This window comes from Colias eurytheme, chromosome 5 (assembly GCF_061535395.1).
Source record: "Colias eurytheme isolate Ceu_HAF_F1 chromosome 5, ilColEury1 Martin Lab GWU primary, whole genome shotgun sequence".
NCBI classification, from domain to species: domain Eukaryota; kingdom Metazoa; phylum Arthropoda; class Insecta; order Lepidoptera; family Pieridae; genus Colias; species Colias eurytheme.
In genome coordinates, this window is record NC_142984.1 from 8248454 (window position 1) to 8273281 (window position 24828).

Sequence of the window (24828 nt, forward strand, 5' to 3'; positions counted from 1 at the left end):
AATTGTTTTTACATAATGCCAAGCTAAATTGGTACTTCGGGCTATATAGTATATATATATGTCTTAATAGATATATGAATACAAATATTTTCTTTCGTATAGCTCTATAATATATTCAAACAGGAAGAACAAAACGCTACGAATGGAGATATGGAGATCTGGTTTGTTTTTGGGAAACACCCTTATTCCTAATATTAATTCTAATTCTAAGGAAACAGCTGAGCTAGTTCTTTAGATCATTATATTTTAGAGACTTTTCTTCCTAAGGGGCGTAGCTTTTCAGGGCAGAGTTGCCAGGGTCAGTTAGTACGTATTAAACCACTAAACACCAAAATATGTTTTTTACAAATAACTTCTTTCTGTACCTAACTAAGCACATATTATCAAGCATGTGTGATGGGTTTGGCCAGGACTGCAATTTTATCGTTTCATTGCTAAAGATCATTGCCACATGTAATATGACTTTTGCCCGTTCAATAATAATTTAATACCAAATAATCTATAATTTAAATTATCATATCTCGTCTCCAGGGGGTCAATCCCACTATCACAACGATAAACAAATCTCCATTCCACAGTAATAGGTCCCGAGCGAGTTCAATAAATGGAAAATTCGATTCAGCCCTAACAAGCCAACTAAAGGCTCCTGGGCGGTAAAATTCAATTCAGACCAAGGCAATAATTCTCAGTTGCATTGTAAATTTGGCTAACGATAAGTCAGCTATTCCTTTACGTCATGAATGAAATATACGCTTGTTCTATACATTTTAGTAACGAATTGCAAGAAATGTAATAATTTTAAGATTTGAGGTTACGCTTTTACTTCGAGCTGTGTTTACCGAATTCATTATTTATTAACATGAGGGTACAAAGCTTGATTACGTTAATAAACCAGTCTTATGAAATATTAAAGCTTTTGTGTTGTAATTATCTGTGGACTTAAGATATTTAATTTCAAATTGAATTTTGAATATTCATCGTTGGTATACCTGCGTGGGATACTGAAAATACATGGGAATAGACAATATATTTTTATATTTTTATTCATAAATCGCTCACATGTGACATTTTCCCTACGGGTGAACTGCAACTCTAACAGAATCATATTTGTTTGAACTAAAGATGTTATCCTTGTGACAAAGGACCAATCGGAACAACGTACTACAAACCACACGCCATCAAAACGTATTTATGTCCCTAAGCGGCGTCAAAGCATCTGCAGGACTTCAATAGTATTGTAATGTATGCGGGTATTTGGAGATTTGATTTGACTGAATGCACAAACATAATACGTCGTGGTCATAACAGGTAAGTTGGTGTCGTCCCGTTGGACAGGACGGACGTCTTGTTGTAAGTAATAATTATGATAAAACTGTTCGTAGCTTTGTGTAGCTAACTAGCTACTCATGTGTATGTATATATGTTACGGCTAAAGGTAGGTGAGAACATAAACTTAAGATTAGCCGGCTAAACTTAGGTTTATTTTCGACGAGGTGTTAATGTTAGTTTGTTCTATCTTTAGCCGGCTAAACTTAAGTGTAACCGCAGGCCCGTGGCTAAAAATGTCGGGGTGGGTAGATTTGGTTACTATAATACATGTAAGGAACAGGGCGAGTGTTTTCTGGCACTTCGCCGGCTGCTGCCGCAGCACGCTCGCTGCGCTCGCTCGGCTCGTGCGGGTCTTAAGAGTTCTAACCTAACCTAACCTAGCCACCAGCTTTCTGCCCTGAGTCGGGGTGGGTAGATTTGGTTACTATAATACATGTAAGGAACAGGGCGAGTGTTTTCTGGCACTGTGCGGGCCCCTCAAGCCCTCCACCGGCCCGGCGCTAACCAAATCTACCCACCCCGACATTTTTAGCCACGGGCCTGCGGTTACACTTAAGTTTAGCCGGCTAAAGATAGAACAAACTAACATTAACACCTCGTCGAAAATAAACCTAAGTTTAGCCGGCTAATCTTAAGTTTATGTTCTCACCTACCTTTAGCCGTGACATATATACTAAAAAGGTTTATCTATACTAATATTATAAAGAGGAAAGGTTTGTAATTATGTATGTATGTATGGTTTTCACGTATAAACTACTGGACCGATTTCAAAAATTCTTACACCATTAGAAAGCTGCATCTTCACGGAGCAATATAGGCTATATTGCATTTTCAAAAAAAAATAGAGATCCTTACCAAAAATGCAATAATGTAACCCAAGGTGTAAAAAAATTCCTTAATAAAAATTCTGTCATCGCGTGCGCTGTGGAATCTATTGAAGATAGAACAAAAAAATGTTCTACGGTATTATAGAATGGATCAATATATACAAGAAAGTCCGCGATACCATAATATGTCCATCTTCATAATTATAAATGCGGGTGAAACCGCAGAACATTGCTAGTAATCAATAACATCCTTTAATAATAGTGTTTTAATTAATCTTGCAGGCACATAGGGTAACCTATAGACTAAGGTACTACCGTAAAGAAATGGGAAAGAAAAGGGAAAAGTTGCCAAAATTGGAGTTGCATTTAGCATGTTAATTGTTCAAAAGAACAGCCAGATAGTTCACAGTATGTTAATTTCCCTTCGCTATCTAATTGGGCAATGGTCGCATCGCAAAAAGACATTAAGTGCTTTTAACTGTATATTGTATACGGCGTAAAACATAAAACAAACATCCTAAATCTAACATATGTAGTTTCATAATGCTGAGATCTGTTTGTTTTGCGATTCGCCGAAACTAACTAAACTAGACGTAGTTTGCTAATTATTATCATGGACTAATAAATATATGAGTATATTAGTCTATGTTATTATTTAGTAATATGAAATGGTACTTTAAATTGTATATAATATACGCATTTAAAATTAATTAATAATGACAAGTTCTGTCGATTCGCATATACAAAAAGCAATTAAATGTTTATAAACTATGTAGTTAGAAGTTTATTTTGTTTTATGGGAAATGAAACACAGAGATGCAAATGTAAAATGTTTATTAAATGTTTTATTTAGTACTGAAATTAAATTTTATGTAAATATTCCCTAAAATAATAGAAATCTATACTATTAACAATGCTATTGTGCTGTGATAGGATAGATTTGCACGCACCACATTGTAAGCACTGTTACATTTCGATGAACAATTTTGAATAATCCTGACAAATACTGACTAGTGCGTAGGAACTATTTGATAATCTGTGCTATAACTGACTAAATACTATTACTGTATACAGTTATATTTTTCGTCCCTGATGTTAAAATCTTGATAGGGTCATTTAAAGTCAGTTTTCTTTCTCTCTAAGTCTGATTAGTTTAAACATCATAAATAAACGCTTTCTATTAGTAAATTTCGACATCTTGTCAATAGGTACAATTGTTATTTAGCGGTGATTAATTGAATAGAATCCAATCTGCATAACTACGCCTAAATTGCTACGGGTCTTATCTATAGAGGTAAATTTTCAATTTGACAATACGATCAAATTAAGTAGTACTCCACCTACCAAATAAATAATCGTGTTGTCACTATAACTATAGACGTGTTATTTTAGGATTATTTAAACAGTAGAGTGGAAAGACTCGTATTTTTAAAGGTATTAGAATATTCGTAGAACAAAATAGGTCAAAGACAATTCGTTTTATAATAGGACGATTTAAAAGCGCTTCTAAAAGGCGCCTAGCTGACTGAATAAATGTTTGAATATGATCCTAGACAAAAATATTGCCTGAAATATTGTGAACGGTTAGTCGCAGTTTTGATTTTTATCATCAAATTAAATATACCTTCATTATTATTGTTTAATTTAGAAGCTAGTAATTCCTTGATTATTAAATCAAAGGAATATCAAACATTTTATTGTTAAGCGGAATAATTAATTATCGATTATTGGATGTTCATTTTCCCCTGTTGCTATCGTTATATTGAAGAATTGTAAGTAATTGTGTTAATCCTAATAAATGTACTGATTGTGAAAAAACAATACCTTTATGGTCCAATAAAAGAACATCGTTAAAACTTGCGTAGCATGTCCAAAGTTTTACCTCTTTTCTCTGGTTTTACCTAAGTATAAACTTGGTACGTAGGTTCATCAAACAACCCACACATAAAATGCCGTAACTTCATTCAGTAAAAACCCTTACTACTTCATTCGGTAAAATAACTAGTATTAACGTAAACAAGATTACTTCATCTATCACCAGTAAGTTCGCATTGTAATGTCGAGGTGTCAGAGGCTTGTTTTAATCAGGTTTCATGTAACACTTTATTTGCAAAGTTTCCGAAGTAGTTTTCTTTTTCGGATGTGATTGGATTTAGATGTTTGTTGTGAGTAATTCACGGCTTACGGGGTATTTATAGGGACGTGTTTATTTGATTAATTACTTTTGGTTTTCGTAAATATAGTGAAGTAAATAAATACCTAAATTACATGGTATGTTTCTTAGCTTAGATAATTAATAAAGTTTTGTATAAGTTTATGTAACGAGGATTTGAGTTCAATAGACAAAGCCGCTTTTCCATATAGTATAATCTTTTAAAAATACCTTTACTTTCTAAAGAAAATGTATATACACATTTAGGTAACTGTCTGTTTTTATACTATCACGAAAATAATAGATAAATAAATACTAAGCTTATTACATACAAAACTTATTTCGTTGCGATGGCAGCCCTGGATGTATACCTGGAACAAATACAAATTATTAAAGGTAACAAAATAATATAAACAGAATCTGAATAAAATCATTTCATTTGAGAAGTTCACAAATGAACAAGAGCGAACGGCTTAAAGTATTAATAATTAACAACAAACTCGAACTCAATTAGGTTCGACGTTATCGTAACTTTCCTAATTAAGAAATACCCTTTTATTTATTTTGAACGCAATCTTTGAATTATTCTTTATTTTAATTTACTAGAGATTTCTGTGACTTTTTTCTGAGAAAAACTCTATAGCATTATAATATAGGTTTAGTTCTATCTATCTATAGCAATTTTGTCGGTATGGCATTTTTTTATTCAAATAAGCACCTTCAGGAAGTGACATATGGATATGCAAGTATGTCAAGCTTGTTCTCTCAATTTATTTATATTATACATCAATTTTCACGTGATTTTATAAACTTAGACATTTTAAGACCCAAAAGATGAATACACTAGACTGTGCAAATTTAATTGAGTGTACACAACAATAAAATTATTCGAAGCTATTTCTGATAAAATTAGAATTTTTTAAATGCTTGTTCGATCTACTTGAAATATATTATGGTTTTATGAATGCAGTGACTATTTGTGACTACTTGTGAATATAATATGTATCAACACATGTTCAATTTTAATAGCTTTATGTAGTTAAAATATAACTACGTTTGAAAAGCTTTGTAGAGTCGGGAAATATTATTTTTGCCAGAACTTTTTTAATATGACCATGTCTTTGCTCTCGTGATTTAAATATTGGGTTAATAGTAAAATGAAGTATTGATTACTTCAATAATTAATATTTTGCTTTCAAAATCCGCTTTACAATTACAAAATTATTTATTTAATTCTACCTTTGTAACAGGAACGAATAAATCCCCGAAGTCATTTGCCAATATAATTCCTTACGAACCAATTAACGTTTCAGCTTTAATAAGATTTTATTTAGTCGGCAAAAGGAAAGGAAAATGAAAGAAATGAGAGGCGCTAAATAACAAACGATAAAACCTAAGCTAATAGCTGTAGCCTCCGGACCTGAGAATGATCGTTTATTTTGATTCATATTTATAAGAGAATTCTGAGATTATTGCGTAGATACTAAGTAAAGAAACAGTGAAGGAGTTGAGGAATTGTATCATTTCAAATATTTAAGGTAGTCCTGAATAAACATTAACTGTTTTAGGAAAATCTTTGAATTTATGTTGACTGCTGTATGAAATAAGATTATAGATTGTTGATGTTCATTACATTTTTCAAAGTGGTCAAGGTATTTCTCGCATTCTTCTAACTTTATACATATTTTTATTAAAGTGGCCTAGTCAATATACCTAATGCATAAAAAATAATACTTCAAAACATTAGTAATATCTGAAAAACGATCACTAAATACAAGATGAAGCTGGATATTTCACTTAAATGCTAATAGCGTTAGTAATAAATTACATAATGCAATAAACTAAGGTTCATTGAGCAGTGATCATCACCATTATTCCTAATATTGCTACATTTCACACTTTACCTACTATAAATTATTGATTTGATTTGCTTTAAAAAAAATTACGTCGCTAAACAGAGTTAAATTCTTGTTGCTAGCTTAATAATCCTTAACATTTCTGTATTTCTTTCTATTAAACAACCGTTACATCATACCCAGCGTATAGATCCATAACTCTATATGTGGCTATACATCTCCCAGCATATGTTAAGATAAGGCCAACACACTATCCCACTTAATTATTAACAAATGGCGTCTTATTGAATATTCAAGAGGATTATTGCGCTAATTTGTTGTTACAAACGCTTGACTTATCACTGGCTTGACAAACAGAGAACCGAGTATTAATATGGCATTTGCGTCAGCAAACAATTAAATTATTATGTCTATAAATAAACGGAAATTTCCAAATGTTGCTAAGGTTAAACTCCATAACAACTGAATCTATTCAGCTGAATATTTTCGTTCAAATAAATTTTCACAAAAAACAACCAATATTTTTTGACAAAACAATATCTGGGTCAGCTGGATAGATTTCGATTATTTATATGTTATACATTTTTAACCAATATACCTACTATACTTAGTTATATTGTTCATGTTATAAAAGATGCACTTCACGCAATATTCAAGTCTAAAAACATATTAACATGTTCCACGTTAATATATTTTTATTCACAACAATAACACATAAAACCACTGCAAACGGTCTTATTCATCAAATCAAGACCATACATTCCTACTAGTCCAGGAGGAATCGGCGCATGAGTACCGAAAACTATTCCACCTCAATTTTTTTACGTGATCCTCTTCAAATTGCCCTACTGATGATATAAATGCATGTTGCCATGGGGCAACCCGGTGCCATATTGTTTAAACCGAAATTGTTTAAACAATTGCAAGGAATTGTTATTTTTCAACCGGACAAATTTTTTTTATATTTTTTATCGAAATACCAATAAAAAAGGTCCAATTACTTTTCACGATAAAGTTAATATTTTCAAAGATATGAATTTTTTAAGGTTTGAAAAATCTCAAATTTGGGTACTTTCGACCCATGAAAAATATATTTAAAAAAAAAATAATATATAAGTAATATTTTTTTTTCAATTCTCTATACAATAGTTAATAATATTGTTAATAGAGATTTAAGAAAATTTCATTGTTTATATCTGTTTTTTAATTGTTAACTTCGCGCGCTCACAAGTACGCGCCGCTTACCTTTAAGTATCGCCGTCTCTCTCTTACTCATGCGCTGCATCGGCCTCTGTGTCTTGAATCATTATTTATCATTTATCTTAAAAACTATCAACTTTATCAAGATTTCTAAAGAGAGCAATCTTATTAATAATTAAATTGTCTACAATTTGTTTCTTATATATTTTTTTCTGAAATCAATTTTTTTAAAGTTATTTAAGCATAAATTGAAACATGTAATTAAAATTACTTTTTTGTCAGTTTATATTACTTTTTTGTTATTGAAACAGAAAGTAAGGTAAAAGACCCAGTTATTGACACTGGCCTAGTTGTTTGACACTCGCAATTTGATTTTAATTAAAAGAATGAAATGTTCTCAAAAAACCAAAGATCTTAAAATTTTTAATTCAAAAATTATATTTATTAATTTATTAGAATTGATTTGTTTTTTTTTTAACTAAAATAAAATTTAAAGTGTCAATAACTAGGTCTTTTACCTTATTAATTACATTGAATAACTTCTTCAAACGAAAGTTATAGATGGAGAAGTATGAAATAATAAAACAAGATTTAAAAATAAGTATTTATTTATTATCAATATTATTTTTATATATTATATTCTTACAGTCTTCTGAATCACAACCACATAGAAGTATGCAACTTATATTATTTTTTTTACAATAACAAGCTTTGGTTTTACAGGCTTTCTTACAATTACACGGTTTTTTAAGATTAGTTGGGAATGGGCTTTTATTCATAAATAAAGGTAGCAAAGTACCATTCTCTAATTTGTAGCCGAAATTCGTAAAATCTAATGTTTTATATAGGGGATAATTAAAGTTAAGCGCGCGAAGTTAACAATTAAAAAACAGATATAAACAATGAAATTTTCTTAAATCTCTATTAACAATATTATTAACTATTGTATAGAGAATTGAAAAAAAAATATTACTTATATATTATTTTTTTTTTAAATATATTTTTCATGGGTCGAAAGTACCCAAATTTGAGATTTTTCAAACCTTAAAAAATTCATATCTTTGAAAATATTAACTTTATCGTGAAAAGTAATTGGACCTTTTTTATTGGTATTTCGATAAAAAATATAAAAAAAATTTGTCCGGTTGAAAAATAACAATTCCTTGCAATTGTTTAAACAATTTCGGTTTAAACAATATGGCACCGGGTTGCCCCATGGCAACATGCATTTATATCATCAGTAGGGCAATTTGAAGAGGATCACGTAAAAAAATTGAGGTGGAATAGTTTTCGGTACTCATGCGCCGATTCCTCCTGGACTATACGGACATCGCAATTTTCTACTTTCATGCCCTTACTTAAGATGCCAAGTCGCATAATTTATGCATATAGTTTTGTGCGCATTTCATTATTATTCAAGACGAACGCAGGCTACCTGGTCTTATTACAAGGAAAACTTTAAAGAACTCTCAGAAACGAGTGAAATTCTTTGCAAGACCGGGAAATGTACGACGCTGGCTTCGATGTATATTTGTAGGCATCTCTTGGAAGAAGGTACCTAATAAACGTATTCAAACTGCTGGTAGGAACAAAACTTCTTCATTGGAATCTTACAAATTCCATGCGTTTAAATGCTTTTTATGAGACATGAATATGTATCTAGCTAAAATGGAGTAGGTAGGTAATAAATTACGTACTATCAAATTTTCTTTATCTTGCTCGACTCAAAGTAATTCCAATGGGGATTGAACACAATTATTTTCCATTATTTTAATATGTTAAGCGCACTATACCGAATCTTTACATATTTTTCTTGATACAATTTTCATATTACTCGTAACTATCATTACGCAACTATAACAGGGCTCGTAAACCTTTCAACAAAAAGCTAGACACTATTGTAGGATACACAAAAAAATACTCAACTTTGTTAACGAGCAAAAAACACCACAACAAAGGGTTCAGATTACCTAGATATAATACATTTCAGCTATAAAGCGCCCTTGAAAGTGACTGTCATGTAAATAGGTAGCATCAATCACACGTAGAAAACCGTAATATTATGCCGAGGTGTACGATAAATGAACTTGAGGCAAACCCGAAATATGATCGCGTAAGCCTACGCTTTATTACGCGGGAAAATTCATTTTTTCACCGGCTTCCCGCGTCTTGTTCGTTAGAATGTTAACGTTTGGAAAGTATCTGGAAGCATTGATACGTTCGATACGTAAGATTAATACCTCCTATAGATTTCATTTCAACGTCTCATAATAAAAATATACTTTATTTTGACTTTTATAATATTTTATTCGAGTATTTTAGCTTCTTTTATAAGATCTATAGAAAAAGGTTACGTATCACTGACGTACGTTCGACCCAAACATTCCATAAAATGAAAACAGTGTGCGTATTAATTAGCGAATTTCGTAACACAGAAATGTATGACCAGCCAACTGTAAAGAGTAACGACAAATAGAATCAGTCTATCGAATCTCGAATTCTCGAAACAAAAACGAAAGTTTAAGTTCCAAACTGTGGAAATCTAGAAAATTCCGTACTGCGTTCAAATGGCGCTTGTTAGCGGTCGCAAATCCCCGTGACATTAATTCAACATGAACTGAATTTTAAAACTAAATCGTTAGACATTATGTCGCACGAAATTCTGGCTTTTCATGTGGAACTTTAATGTGGATAGTTTTTGGTTCATTGCTGTCGCTTATCCGTGCCTGACGGCTTTATTAGATTCTCAAGTGAAGATTGACAATTCAAAAATGGAATGAGCGCGGTTTACATTTATTCATGAGTGAAGAATTGATTTTAATTCAAGTCGACTCAATTCAAAACATATTATAATGGACTACAGGAACTGCGAACATTATGCACTTATCACTGTATGATTTATTATGTACATATCTACATAAACACACAGAATATGAGAGAGATAGAGTGGATGAAATGGGAATGGAATAGAATGGAAATATACGGATAATTGAAGATCTTTCCTTAATGCACATATGAATATTATTTTAATTTCACATTAAAAACACATACTAAAAGGTGTTCTAAATTTTTTTCAATACTATAAAAATATATTTCCAAGTTTCAATGTAACAATTCAGAAATACTGCATATCCGGTACACTGCCATACCGCCATATAAAGCCATTTCTTTGTAACATCTATTTGAACAATTTCCAACAATAAAACATTCATGGATAGAAAATATAATAGCAGTTAGACCATAACTTGAAATTATGTATGAAGTTTGCGTAAAGCATAAATATGGAGAGTCCAGATACCAGGAACGGATCTGTCGATTTAGGGGCTCGAAGTTTTTAATAATGTACGTAGAAAATCTAATTAGATCAACTATAAAAACTTTCAAGGCAGCTTATATTTTCTATATTGGAATTAATTTAAACGTAACTCACTATATTAAATTATAGTAGATATGATATTAGTTCCCTGATCACGTCGTCTATAAAGTCAATTTCTTTCCAGTTTATAGTTTGCTTTAGAAATGTGTCTGATAAATAAATTGGATTTCTATATAGGTATAGGTACCTGCTCGCTACAAACATAAAGTTATTTTTTATGTTAAATTTTATTGAAAAATATCAATAACTCTGCCTTTCTGTGTGTCACATGCACAGACATAGATAGACTACGCAAGTACCGCGATCTGTATGAAAACCAAGCGTGTCATATTTTTTGTACTGACCTTGACGCGTTATGACGTCACGAGCGCTTTTTAGTGATGGTAATTTCATTTTACGCTAAATCGATTAGGACGCCACTCGCGCGGCGATTCTAGTATCGTCCTATCCCATCGAAGTAAATGGAAATAAATCAGATCAAACTAGATCTATGTCTAAGAGGTAATAAAATAAATGAATCGTAATCGATTACTAAATCGATTCAAGGCAGAAAAATGATAATTACCATAGACAGAGGAATGATAAAATAAATTTATAAACCTTTTAATATTCTAACAAGTAAACTAATGTGTTTTAGCTTTTTCTTACATATGCCCATTGAGTTACCGTGTACTACGTACTAGAGAGGCCATCGAAAGAAAGTAATGAAACTGTCAATCAATCAATCTTTATGTCCCGTTGCATCAATCCATTTTTCTTTTATGTTCGGGTTACTTGGAAAACTGAAAAAACAAACATAGTCTAAGCAATAAGGAGTTTTGACAAAAAAAATCTATGCCTTTTTTTCTGAAAAATTGCTCCTTCAAATTATCATTTTTCTGTTCGATTACAAAATCGATTAGAATCGAGAACTGTTGCATCAAATGAACATCACTAACCACAAAATTGGACAGAAAAATGAGAACAGAAAAATGAGAAGACGCTATTCATTGCTTGTTATCATACGACTCGATCTTTACCGTGCCAAGTAAAAGCCGCAATGTATTCCGAATCATTTCGTATGATTTGGTATCCGTGTTTGTCACGATCGTTTTCCACAGATATTCTTTATTTGATTTTAAAATAAATAGTGCATATTCTGATTAGAAAATTACTTACCGGTGGAAGGAAACATCTCTGCTAACTCGGCCACTCACAGCTGTGGAGTTTCTACAGTTTATAACGGCGTAATTCGGCATTTTACTTTATTCAGCTTCACGTCTTTCCTTGGCGAACTGCAAGCGCGGACTGAGTGTAGGCCAGCGTCAAGTAAGTTTCATAATCTTAGTTTGGACACGGGAAGTACATACACTCGCTTAGTCTATCTTGATACATGTCCGTGGTCACATGTATTATCACGGGGCCTCTAAACGAGGCCTCTAAACTCCGGGGCCCTAATAGTAATTCCTCAAAAGCGTCCAGCTATTTCTATTCATTTCATATCCTCTTATCGCTATGTACAATTTACGAGCTTACGTGCACTAGCTTCAATGATACTAGCAATTATTGTTGCTTAACTATTATAATCGCACACTTGTTTCAAAAAACAACGATAGAACCAATGTATGCGAAACTCAAAGCAGTTAAATTGCATGTGTATCGTTATTTTAGAACGCTGGTATGTTTTTGTTTACATAATAAAGTAACTATATTTTGCAAATATATCTTTAGTAGATAATCGTCATCAATCGGGAATATGTTTATTTATATCTCACATAATGATAAATTTCTGAACCGACTTTTTAAATACTTTCGCTACTGGAAAGCTAATTTTTCGTCAGTATTTTTTTTGTCTTTGAATTGGATTAAGATTAAGTATATATGATGCCAGAAAAACGTTTTCGCTTATAGTTCTTTTTCCTGCTTCTGTTGTGTGTGAATGGATGAATGTTTGTTACTATTTCACTCTAAAACAGCTAAAGCTTTTATCCAAGCCGAGTGTAAGTGAAATAACAGATTGAAATTCGTTAAAATTATTTTTTTTTTACAAATAATGATGCTAAATAAAAATATAATATCATTGAATATATTCTGGAAAAGCACCCCAATGTCTCCTCTTTTTCCATTTCCAATCTTATCGCAATGAAATAGAGTCCATAAGCGCGTAACAAATTCAATATAATGTGCCTATATTCATCTTGATAAAGCTAATAAAATATTCGCATAGACAGCAAAGGTGGCTCAGTAATGCGTATCGTAATTACCGATACCAAATAGAGTCACGTTCAGACGTAATAAGACGGGAGAATTATGTTTTTCCCGTCTCGGTGGCGTGAGTTTATATATTTTGCGTTTATCCTTAGAGAATATAGATTAAAATTTGAGGTTTAGAGTATGGCGGTGTATATTATAAAATATGTACTTTTAGCCTGTAATTAAAAACGGTAATAAAAGGAGTATATTTCTTTTTGTTTGATATTTTCAGTTTATCTCTGTGTGAGCAACAACATCACAACACAATTATTTTTATTATTTCCTACACCACACAGAAATGCATGTTAATCAAGGTTGCAATTATTACGAATAAAAATTTCGATTTAATAATAAGATATTTCAATCAATTCAAGTACAAAACGCATACTTACCTTCCTTTCAAAATTTCAAAAATATATCATGAGACAATCATCTTCTACTTACAATAATATAGGATAAAATGCGAGGGAACTCTAGCAAATGTAACATTCATCTCGAAAATATAATTAAGTCAAAAACTGTTGTTTCATCCTTCTGTTGTTTCTCGCATAACAACATTGTTGTATGCAAATCGAGACGTAATGCTGGATGCCAATTTACCCATTCAAAGGCGTATTGTTTTAACAGAAAGCGCCAACTCACGTTTTAAGGGTATGCTAATCCTAGATCGCGCTTGCGAAGTTTATTCTTCAATTACCCTGTATGCGGGCATAACCGAACAGTCTAATAAATTTGAATTATTTTGAAAGAATTGCTCTTTCTCGCTAAAGGTTATCTATAAAATCTATCTCCTACATCTTTATCGTTTGCCGTTTGTAAAAGAAAAGGGTGCGTAATCGTTTCATTTATTTCAATTTTATCACTATCTAAAAGAGAAAAGATTGGGACTTGTCCTAAGGTACTACAAAAACATTCAATACATGCCATAAATATTTTTAAATAAACAACACTTCAGTAATCATACTTCCAAGTATGAAAAGCAACATTATCCACGAATAACCTATATAACCTATGTTCTCACGCAGTCTGAACTTATACAGATGAATCTACGGCAAGACGGTTGCTTTTTAGGGTTCCGTAGCCAAAATGGCAAAAACGGAACCCTTATAGTTTCGTCATGTCCGTCTGTCCGTCTGTCCGTCTGTCCGTCTGTCACAGCCGATTTACTCGGAAACTATAAGTACTACAGTGATGAAATTTGATGGGAATATGTGTTGTATGAACCGCTACAAAAATATGACACTAAATAGTAAAAAAAAGAATTGGGGGTGGGGCCCCCCATACATGTAACTGAGGGATGAAATTTTTTTTTTCGATGTACATACCCGTGTGGGGTATCAATGGAAAGGTCTTTTAAAATGATATAAAGTTTTCTAAAAAACATTTTTCTTAAAGTGAACGGTTTTTGAGATATCAGCTCTCAAAGTCGTAAAAAGTATGTCCCCCCCCCTCTATTTTTATAACTACGGGGTATAAAATTCTAAAAAAAATAGAGGTGATGCATGCTAATTAACTCTTTCAACGATTTTTGGTTTGATCAAAGTATCTCTTATAGTTTTTGAGATAGGTTGATTTAACTGTAATTTATTATATTTGCTGCTACGGAACCCTTTGTGCGCGAGCCCGACTCGCACTTGGCCGGTTTTTAATCAATAAGGGCAGATTTTAGATACTCCATATTAATTAAATATGTTCATTACACTCTTATAACAAAACGTACAACTATTAAGGCTTATCACACAAGAGCGATATCCCTTTTCCTTGCTTAACCTATGAAAATTATACGACACCACATTTGCCCTTTGTGCTCGAGTGATATACTTAAGACGTGGGGTCAGAACAAAAGGCTGCTAATAAGTCTCTCAGCCCTTAACAAGGGCTTGTCTTTGCTAGATTATTTTCAAGTGGTTCTATTATAGAATAATACAGTTAATTATCATTTACATTTACCTACAGGTACATTATAAGATCATTAAATTCTGATTAATAATAGCACATAGACATGTATAGAATGTATAATAATGACTCAGAACATATTTTTTATGCTCAGGGGTATATGAGCGTAAATATTTTAACATACCAAAAGCAGTAAAATAGAGATATGTACTTCTATTTCGACTGTATGCCTGTGTATGAGACTTCGATTCAATTCATAGGTATATAAATCTACAATAAAACAAACCAAACCAAATATTCAAACACTGTAAATCCGTCAATCACATAAACGCCAAACAAAAATATCACAAATCCCGCTAGGTAACACGAGAAATATTTCAAAAATGAAATCTCTGCAAATGCTTCGAATAGTGCCTACGCATGTCAAAGTGACAATATTCGCGAAGTGGTAGTGAATGCTTTTATCTTATTCACGTCGCTTTTTGGCGGGAACACTGTATTTGCAGTGAACACTGCCATACATAACACATCCAGCACTTTTAAAGCTAATACGAGCGTTTATGTGACAGCCAAAGTTCAGTCTCCACGGATTTGCAAATTTAATCAGAGCTCCTAAAATCCCCGATAGCTTTTGGTACATAATAGTGAGGTATGACGTTAATATTTAATTTATAGCAATATTAAGGTTCCATTTGAAGTTTCAATTTGGTTGGTTTGTTAAAAATGATATTCCCAAATGATTTCACGTCACTTTTACTCGCGTATCAATAAATTTTATTTTTACAGCAAAAAATATATTATGTAGTTCATTTTAAAATATATCAAGTGAATCCCTTGTAACATTTTATATTCATAGGTAACTAAATGAATATAAAACGTCGTCAAGAATGTAGATAATTGAAAGTACAAAATAATTAGTTTACATTTCTGAATAAAGCAAAGCACGTAAACCATTTCAATCTAGAGACAGCGAATCATAATACAAATAGCTCGCGACGAACTTCAAAAAATGCGCAGCGGAAAATAGAATTCTCGAGAACTCTTCGCGACGATTCTGTACCAACATTCAGATAACTGTAATAGCATCTAGTTATAACAATTTCCACACCAGACCGTTGCGATAGATCAAACCTCTTCAATTATTTTTCCGTTCAACTTCCTAGCCGCGTCTAGAAGATTTATTGATATCCCAGTTAGCTTTTCTTAGCTATAAATGATTCATGACCCTTACTCAGTGCTGGAAAGGATCCTGGAATATCCGTGAGTGCAGTGCTATCTAATATTTTTTAGGATTTATTCCGGCTGCGTCAGGATCTTTTGGATGCTGTTCAAAATCGCAAGATCTGTAATTGAAGAATTTACTTTATATGACAGGTCGTTGGGGATGGGCACATTCAGGATAGAAATCAATTCACAAGAGTAATGCAATGTCGGTACGACAGTACAAAATATAACGTTTTCTAACAGTTTTTCGGACACATTACATTACGAATCGGTTTTCTATTTAAAACAAACATTTAATTTCAAACGTTGTTTACTTAGGCTTTTTGCTGAACTTAAAAAATATCTCTAACATAACATTACTATACCCAGGAAGGATGTTAAAACCGAATAGGGCTATCTGACTAATAGAGGAAAGTATAATTAAGGGCTGATTTTTCAATCCTTGGTTAAAACTTATTCGTTGAATAACGTTTTAAACTGCCATTTCAAAAATGTCTTCTAATTGCCTGTATTTGACAGCTTACAGGTGACATTTTAATATTATCGTGTAATACTTTATTGGACAGGTAAGTTTTTACAAAGGATTGAAAAATCGGCCATTAATAGAATAATACTACTGTATTCTATGTATGCTATCCCGTCCTCTAAAAAGCTTTTACTCCTGTAAGATAGAAACTCCTCATCTAGTAAACCCCAAGACGTTTGGCAGCTAACAAATCGATGGTGTTCTGTTGTATTTATTTGGATTACGCTCTATTCATTTTCACGGTAGTTCGTAATGCATTCTCAGTAGTTTCGGTATTACAAAATTTTATCAATTTATCTAGATCACCTTATTTAACAAAGCCATATGCTAATTTAACTACAAATGACTAAGTAACAAAAACCGCTGTATATTTTTTTTGTTATTTACACACACTTTGTTTACAAAAACCAGCCTTGTAGCAAAAAATATCACCTAGCCTTACTATACTTAGTAGTCAACATAAAAGTTCTGTAAAACTAGTGATGTTGATACGTGAATTATCTCGAGCCGCCGTAAAAAATATATGGGATAAGTTTTTATCGTATGTGGGTGTAAAATGTTTGACGAAAGCCACGATAAAAGAATGATGGATATAATTTTCTCATCTCCTGTATGTGTATTAAGTATAGATACTTGTATACTAATGTATTGTGTCACTATTATTATTTATAGACAAATATTACTTAAATATATTGAGTGCGAACGACCATGCATATAAATTAATGTAGTGAATAAAATTATCGGCTAATATTTTCTCGACGTATATAATCGTGTTATTATCGAAACTTTCTACGTAAAAACTTTAGAAACAGGAAAACAAACAACAGTAAATACCACCCCACGTATACATAAACTTCAGTAGTTTACAGTTGTGTTAATATTATAAATCGGATACAAAGCATATTAACATAATCAGATCTATAAACCAATCCGAACGATTCTGGATTGATTCCAAAACTAATAGTATCAGCTACAATTAATTACTTGGAGAATCGATGACGAAAAGGCAACGTCCAATTTAGATAAAAGCTTCTTTATTAGATTAGGAAAAAGGAAACGATTCAAGGACAAGTAAAATAAATTAGAACCTATGCCCCACATTAATATTATAACGTTACGAGATATCTCTTATATCTTCCTAGGCGATATTCGCTATACACGAATGTTGTATTTTGTTTTTTTGGGTGCGTGACGTCGTCTCCGCTAGCATTTATAGATGAAAACATTGAAAGGATAAGGGTGCTTTTTCACCAATTATGTGCGAGGATGTATAGCGAGGAATGTGCTCATAAATAACCAATAATATAGCTTCAAACTTCAAAGTAAATGAAGCTATATTATTGGTTTTTACAAGTACATTCCTCGCTACACATCCTTGCACGTTATTGGTGGAAAAGTATTAACAAGTATTAATAAGTATTAACAGCTGATATAAAAAAAACAACATTGAGATAATATTAATATGGAGATGACACCGGCTACATCACTTATGTTCCACTCAACATACGCCACATGGCGTATGTTGAGCGGTTTTTTTTAATGGTTTTAAAGTGAAACGCATCAAATATGCCTTCGTGTGTGTTACGATATTGCACAAATAATACAAATAATACGGAAAAGTGCAAAGGAATAACTTTCATCAGTAAGTACCTAACTAGATAATAATTTTTAAAACTTAGTTAGAGCAAAAAAATGGCGCACATTCGCAATTCGTGGTGTCTCCTCCATACATAGTAATATTATCTCAATGCTTACCAAATGAAAATTAAAAAAGCAGTATTTTTTACACTATTTGAAGTGTGCTCTATTTTTAGTAATAGAATATGCACAAATATACATCGAGATGCCCATTTACAAACAAAACCCATATATTCGATACAAATTCTACACGAGTGAATTCTAGCTTCAGGCGGGCATTTAGATAACTAAAATAATATGTTTGTTATCTTTGAATAGTTTTGCTTCCATTGTAGACATACGAACCTACCTAAGTATTAAATTTAGGAAGAGTTCCTGAAGTAAATTTTTTGAAGTGTAACTTCTTTATCGGCGTTGGATAAAAATTTAGTGTAACATTTTTTCGTTACGCGTGACATTTTTCCGTTACGCGCCATCTTTTTCTTATCCCTACCACGCGTGATTCGACGTATTTCTGTAAAGTTTCATATAGTAAATTATTTTTTGAAAAATAAGGTCATAAAGAAGTTTCACTTCTTACGCGTGTACACTGTATAGTACAAGCACACATTTTTTAAATACAATGTTGACGTGTATTGATTGTAATCTGCATATTTGAATAAACGACATTAAAAATAAATAATTTACGTTTCATTCGCAATATTTGATGTCCCTGATTTATGCATATAAACAAATCAATAATTTGATTGATTATAATTTGAATTATGAAATTATAATGAAAATTAGTTTGTCTTTTCAGGAGAAATAAAGAGCTCAAACAACTCTTAACTTGAATAAATCTTTTAGCGAGCAACAGTAATTATGAGACTATTAATAATTAAAGTGACAATTAATATACGAACTTAAATAATCAATCATTTTAATGAAAACACCCATACATACATACAAACCATACACTGTGTGACTAAACTTACAGAATTAGGGTTAATTAATCAAATGCCAAGATCGCGTTTACGTAAACTTTGTCCAATGTCGATTATCGTCCTTTTCCTGTTAGGCTAAAATTAGCGAGCCTAGAAATAAAGTTTTCTAATTACGCTAAGGTCAACCTTGAGCGATTTAATATTTTAATTTCACGGTGATAAAACTTAATCGTTCCTTTAAAATAATTATAAAAAGTAAAAAAAATATTTGCGTAAAATTGTAGCCGACCGATAACGACTTTCGCATTTAGAACAATAGTCTGGCTTAAACATAAAGTGTAACATAAACTATAGTATGATAGAATTTATTGTATATGTCTTACGACCTACGTGATTACATTAAAAAATAAAAAATAATAATAAAACAGTACATTTACAGAACCGAATTAAATTTTGTTCGACCAAAAAGATCTTCAATACCTACTCATTCATGCAGGATATTCGAAGATTCGCCTTATTGTGTTCTAAAATTCACAAAAATTCATTTTCCTTCTATCTCACGGAAATCCGATAAAAAGTCAGGTCAGTGACCTCTGCAATTTCGGCAGTATTAAAGGGAAATTATTATGAGGTTTTATGATTTCTATGTAATGGGAAAATGTATCAAATTATGGATTTGAATTTGAACTGGTTTATAAATTTCTTTTTTTTATTCCTGTTGAGATTTATTATTTTAACGTCTTTGTAATTTTTTTGAAAAGCTACATTCCTAAGTTTATAAAAAATCCACAATTATATTTTTAAAATGCACTCTTACGTATAAATTTTAAAACAAACTTCGGGAAGTTTGTCCTATTCCATAACTGGGCGTCCAGTTTCTATTCGATTTAAGTTTACAATTTTTAAACTCTTTAAACCAGCTAACAAGTCTTAAAATAATAACATTTAATAATAAAAATATTTCCACGTTTTGGTTTAGAATTCATCGATAGAAACAACATATTTTAATTACCGTATCAAAGTAAATTTAAAGTGAAATCTCGTGAGACCCATATCATTAAAATATGATCTTTGCTCACGATGATCTTTCAAAATCTAATATAGGAAATCCTGACGCTAAAATTTCTAGAAACGGCTCAAAGTAAATACGTAAATTGTTTGTTTCGCTTTACAGAGGCACACAATACCGGGGTAGAATTCTATACGTACAGTCTACACGATACTTGTTCCTATAAACCTGCATCATTCTACGATTCACAGAACTCTCGTACCCCAACCAAGAAACCTTTGATCGAGAAAAGAAAAATCGCTTACAGCTTCCTCATTCAACTTTATAGCGTCAAAAGCGCAAAACTTTAGATCCATAAAAAGAAAGAAGCGATTGCATCCCAAAAGCATCGAGCAGTATTAACTCGCAATGACGTATTATATTTACAAAGTCTCGAAGGTACTCTGTTCCTTCACCCCGGGGCAACTAGAAGCCGGGTAACTATCGGCACACTATCGGATTTTTATCCGGAAAACTCCGCAACTTTTACACCTAACATCGATATTGAGAGTTCTCAAGAAACTACGTAATAAAACTTTTCAAAGGATGCCGGATGGACTTCTACATTGTTCGCTCTTTTCATAGTATAAATAAATGAAGTATTAGCGGCCTTATTCAATATCTAAGTATACTTTCTTGGAAATAATTTTGTAAACCAATCATTAGTTCTGAAAATATATTTATTCACACACGTGTAAGTGTAATTCTTCAATATTTATTAAAACTACCGTACACTTCAAAGAAATGTAAATGAAAAAAAGTCGTCGATTGATAAGAAGCGCAAGAGAAGCGCAAAATATATTCGTAAATGTCATAGTTTCTATCCTTATGACAGAGTAAAGTAATTTCATTGCATAAATAACAATCCAGCCACTTTGTCTGATTGGAGAGCTTGCTTTGGTTTCTAAATCCTTTGATAACTGAAGCTGCTATCGTGTATAACCAGCCTTGAAGCTACTGCAGAATCTGTTAGACCTACCTAAAAATATATTGTGTATACAGAAAATACCTAAAAGAAGTTTCTTATATTAATTAAAGAAACAAAACTAACAGTTAACATTATACAGCTAACTGCATATATTATTATCGTTGAGGTTTCTTTAATATCAAATATTATTTAGAAAATATCTCTCCGAAGTAATGAATAGAAAATGTATTACAGTTATGCTACACCCATCATAAATCTAGGGGTAAACTTACTCCTTTTATTCATAAGTTGCAAACTTAAAGGTAGGTTGGTACCTAAAAACAAAATAAAAATTAAGTTAGTTAACTTCGTTAGTAAAATTAAATACTTGAAAGCATATACAGCAATATCATAAATGTCCACGTAGCACGTACGGTACCAGTACTTAATCTGATAATAACAAAAATATTCTTGAGAAGTCACTTTCAAAAGTTAAAATTGTGTTCTAAGATTTAAAGAATGAACTTCGCGTCTTTTCTAGTTACCGCACCCGCCATATCAAACAAGACAAGAAAATACTACTTACCATATTCCTAAAAATATTATACAATTTCTGCAAAGCAAGTAGGTATCTCAATAAAATAAATCTTGCAAGTCATACTATAATTCAATTTACATACTCCTACACTGGTCCGCCATCCGAAACTTTTATAAAATACGTTTAGAGTGTACAATTTATGAAAGAACTTTAAATTTTCCAACTCTATGAATTTTAAATTATAAACAGAGATACTAACTTCCAAATTGGTATTAAACTAAACCATTATACAAATACAAGTTTACTCGTTAGTGTTGTTTACAAAAGATGAAAGGGGACCTAGGCGTATAGATCAAATTTCGTTGTAAAATGAGAGGATTTTCCGAATACCCTTTGTAGGTTTTTGTGTTATTAGAACAAACTGAGCTCTATTTATATTTGGGCTTGTTTGATACTGACATTTCATTATAAAGCGGTATATCCTTCGTGAAAAAGAAAGTAAAATTAAAAACGTAATATCAATTAAGTAAACAATCGGATTTAAAATGTTCTCATAATATAGATAATATTAACTATATTGTACTAAATAACACAGTTTTAAATGTTAAAAATGAGAATTTCTTTAGATATGTATTATAGTGATAGAATTCTATCACCATAATATTACATTACAATTCAATTTAATTTTCAAATTTACAATAGCCAATCATACCTGGGTTTTATCTACCTATAAATGGAATTTAAAAACAATAAAAGGAACACGTAAATAATCTCTCATACCACGCTCAATAAAAATGCAGCAGTTATGCTAAAATTAGTGTTTGCTGAATGCTGTGTCGGTAAATATTAGCTTCGGATAAGTTCATGAAATTGCCAACCCAAGATATTGTGGCCTCAACCATGCAATATACTGCTTTATTAGATTCTATTGTGAAATATGTAATTTAATATGCAAACGAGGCTTGAACACGGTAAGTACTAAGTAGTTTAAGAAGCCAAGATAGTATGTGGAATCAATTAAATTGGAGTAACTATAGAAGACTTGTTATGATCAGCAGATATAAATTACTCGATTATGGGAAATTAACTAAGAAACTGTATACGTCTAATTAACTTTTAACAAATATTGGATGTACATATTTGCAGAATAACCAAAACACTAGCCATCAAGTACCTACCTACTAAAATAGTTGAAATAAGCGACACTATAATTTCTAATATGTTTTAGATTTAGGATTAAGCACCAGTTTAAGCTATGATACGCAGTTGTAAGTAAAGAGTAAATTAAAAATAATAAAAAACAGCAATAAAGGCTAAAACTGTATAAATGCTCAGAAAAATTATTCCAACCACTTTCCCGAGGCAGGGCAAGGCAGTTAAGCCCCCATATTTATGACGTTATATTAAACTCCTTGTAGTCAACAATCCTCTATCAAAACTCAATTCACCTGGCTACAATCACCTCATTTGTGCTTTGCAATACCCATATCAGTATTTCCCGAGACCCCACATCCAAAACGACATCTCATATGTCGCTTGAAATGCGTTTTATCGACAATATTATCCAAGCGTGATCTCATTTCTGCAATACACGGCATCTGTCCTATATCCCCTGTAGGTAACAAGTTGTAAACTGCAGCGAGCTGACTATAACTAGTACACTAAAGTTTTGGTAACGATGTTGCTAATTTTATCGAGAGAGATTATTAGTGTAACTGGTGGTACAAAGCTTTATACTCGGTGTCCCACTATTGGTATACTAAGCGCGAAGTGACTTGTAGTTTTACATACACTGATCACGTAAAAAATACTTAAACAATAAAATTACGTTAAATTTTTTTTCTCTTATTTAGCTTCGCGCAGCCGGCATATACCGCTTGGCTAATGTGAGCATTTTGTGTATGAAAACACAATCTTAAACGATAGGTCACGTGCTGCTAGCAAAGCTGGGCGGGTTGCTTGTTATGGGTGTACACACAGAGTTTTAAGAATACATCTATTTGAAAAAAAAACTGCGTCTGGAATTTTATAAGTATTTTTACGTACTCAGCGTATGCAAAACTATAACCTCCTTTGAGTTTAGTATACCAAAAGTGGGACACCCTGTATACATATACTCCATTTCACTGTCGCTTCGCTCATATAGTCAAAGGAAATTCCCATGGGAATGAGATCTTTGACCGCGGTCAAAAGTGGCCTATGACACTTTCTAGTCAGGAGACTATCTCCAGACTCAAAATAATATTATTATAAAATCGCTTCGCTGCGATGTGCAAGAAAGACAATCAAAATTATCCACAACACGAAGTTTTTATTTCACTTATTCATAGAATTACCTATTAATTTGGAACGATAATAAACATGCGTTATAACTACGGTTATAACAATATGTTTGAGTGATAAAGTTCTCGTCAGTCGTGGTTTTATAACTTTAATGAAAGCACATTGCTATTTATTATTGTGCCTGGTGAATTGTTATCATCTGTGTGTTTTTCGCTAAATAACGATTAATCCAACTGTTGTTGTAATATTTTTCTTTTTATTAAAAAATATTATTTAATTTAAATTTTGTCATTATACAAATTATGCTTTTATGAACATAAACTTTAATAAAAAATGATTTATAATTCATTAACACAAAATCTCATACAAGTATAGGTACTTGATTGATATGAAAAGATTACATATTGCTATGAACCGCTGTTCTCTTTTCCCTTGAAGACAGTCGTGCCTTGTAGAAAATTAAAAGATAGAATTTATTATTATACGCCTGTTTAAACGTCGCCAGCTATATTGAACGTTTGTCTTCGATACACTTTTTTTTTACTGTGATAGTTATTGTATTTCAAGAAACACATTATTAAGATATATTCTATGCAATATCTGCATACAGTGCTTTGAAACGAGTTACTGAACTCATTTTGAAAGAAATTTTAGAAATCCTATAATACGTATAGAAATTCATGCTCTTAGTATTCTAGAAAACTAGTTAAATAGCGTTATCCATTGAAAATTACCAATTTGAATATCTCTACATTATTTTAATAAGCATACAGATTTGAAATAGTGGCTTCATATGGGTCTATTTTTTACCTTACTACTAGACATGGATCACAAAATGATTATGTAATAGATAACAATTAAAAAAGCTATAAC

At 31.8% G+C, this 24828-nt stretch overlaps 1 protein-coding gene across 4 annotated transcripts in view; it reads right to left on the minus strand.

Moving 5' to 3' along the window:
• LOC149908559 (inactive angiotensin-converting enzyme-related protein-like) overlaps window positions 1–24828 on the minus strand; it is a 149162-nt gene that overhangs the window by 41581 nt on the left and 82753 nt on the right. Inside the window, exon 1 of one of the 4 annotated variants that reach the window (XM_090102036.1) lies at window positions 4641–4666. The exons of the other annotated variants lie outside the window; for them this stretch is intronic. The gene's annotated coding sequence lies outside the window, so the exon portion shown is untranslated. Of the gene's footprint in view, window positions 1–4640; window positions 4667–24828 lie in introns of those variants that run through there. 4 annotated transcript variants of the gene reach the window in all.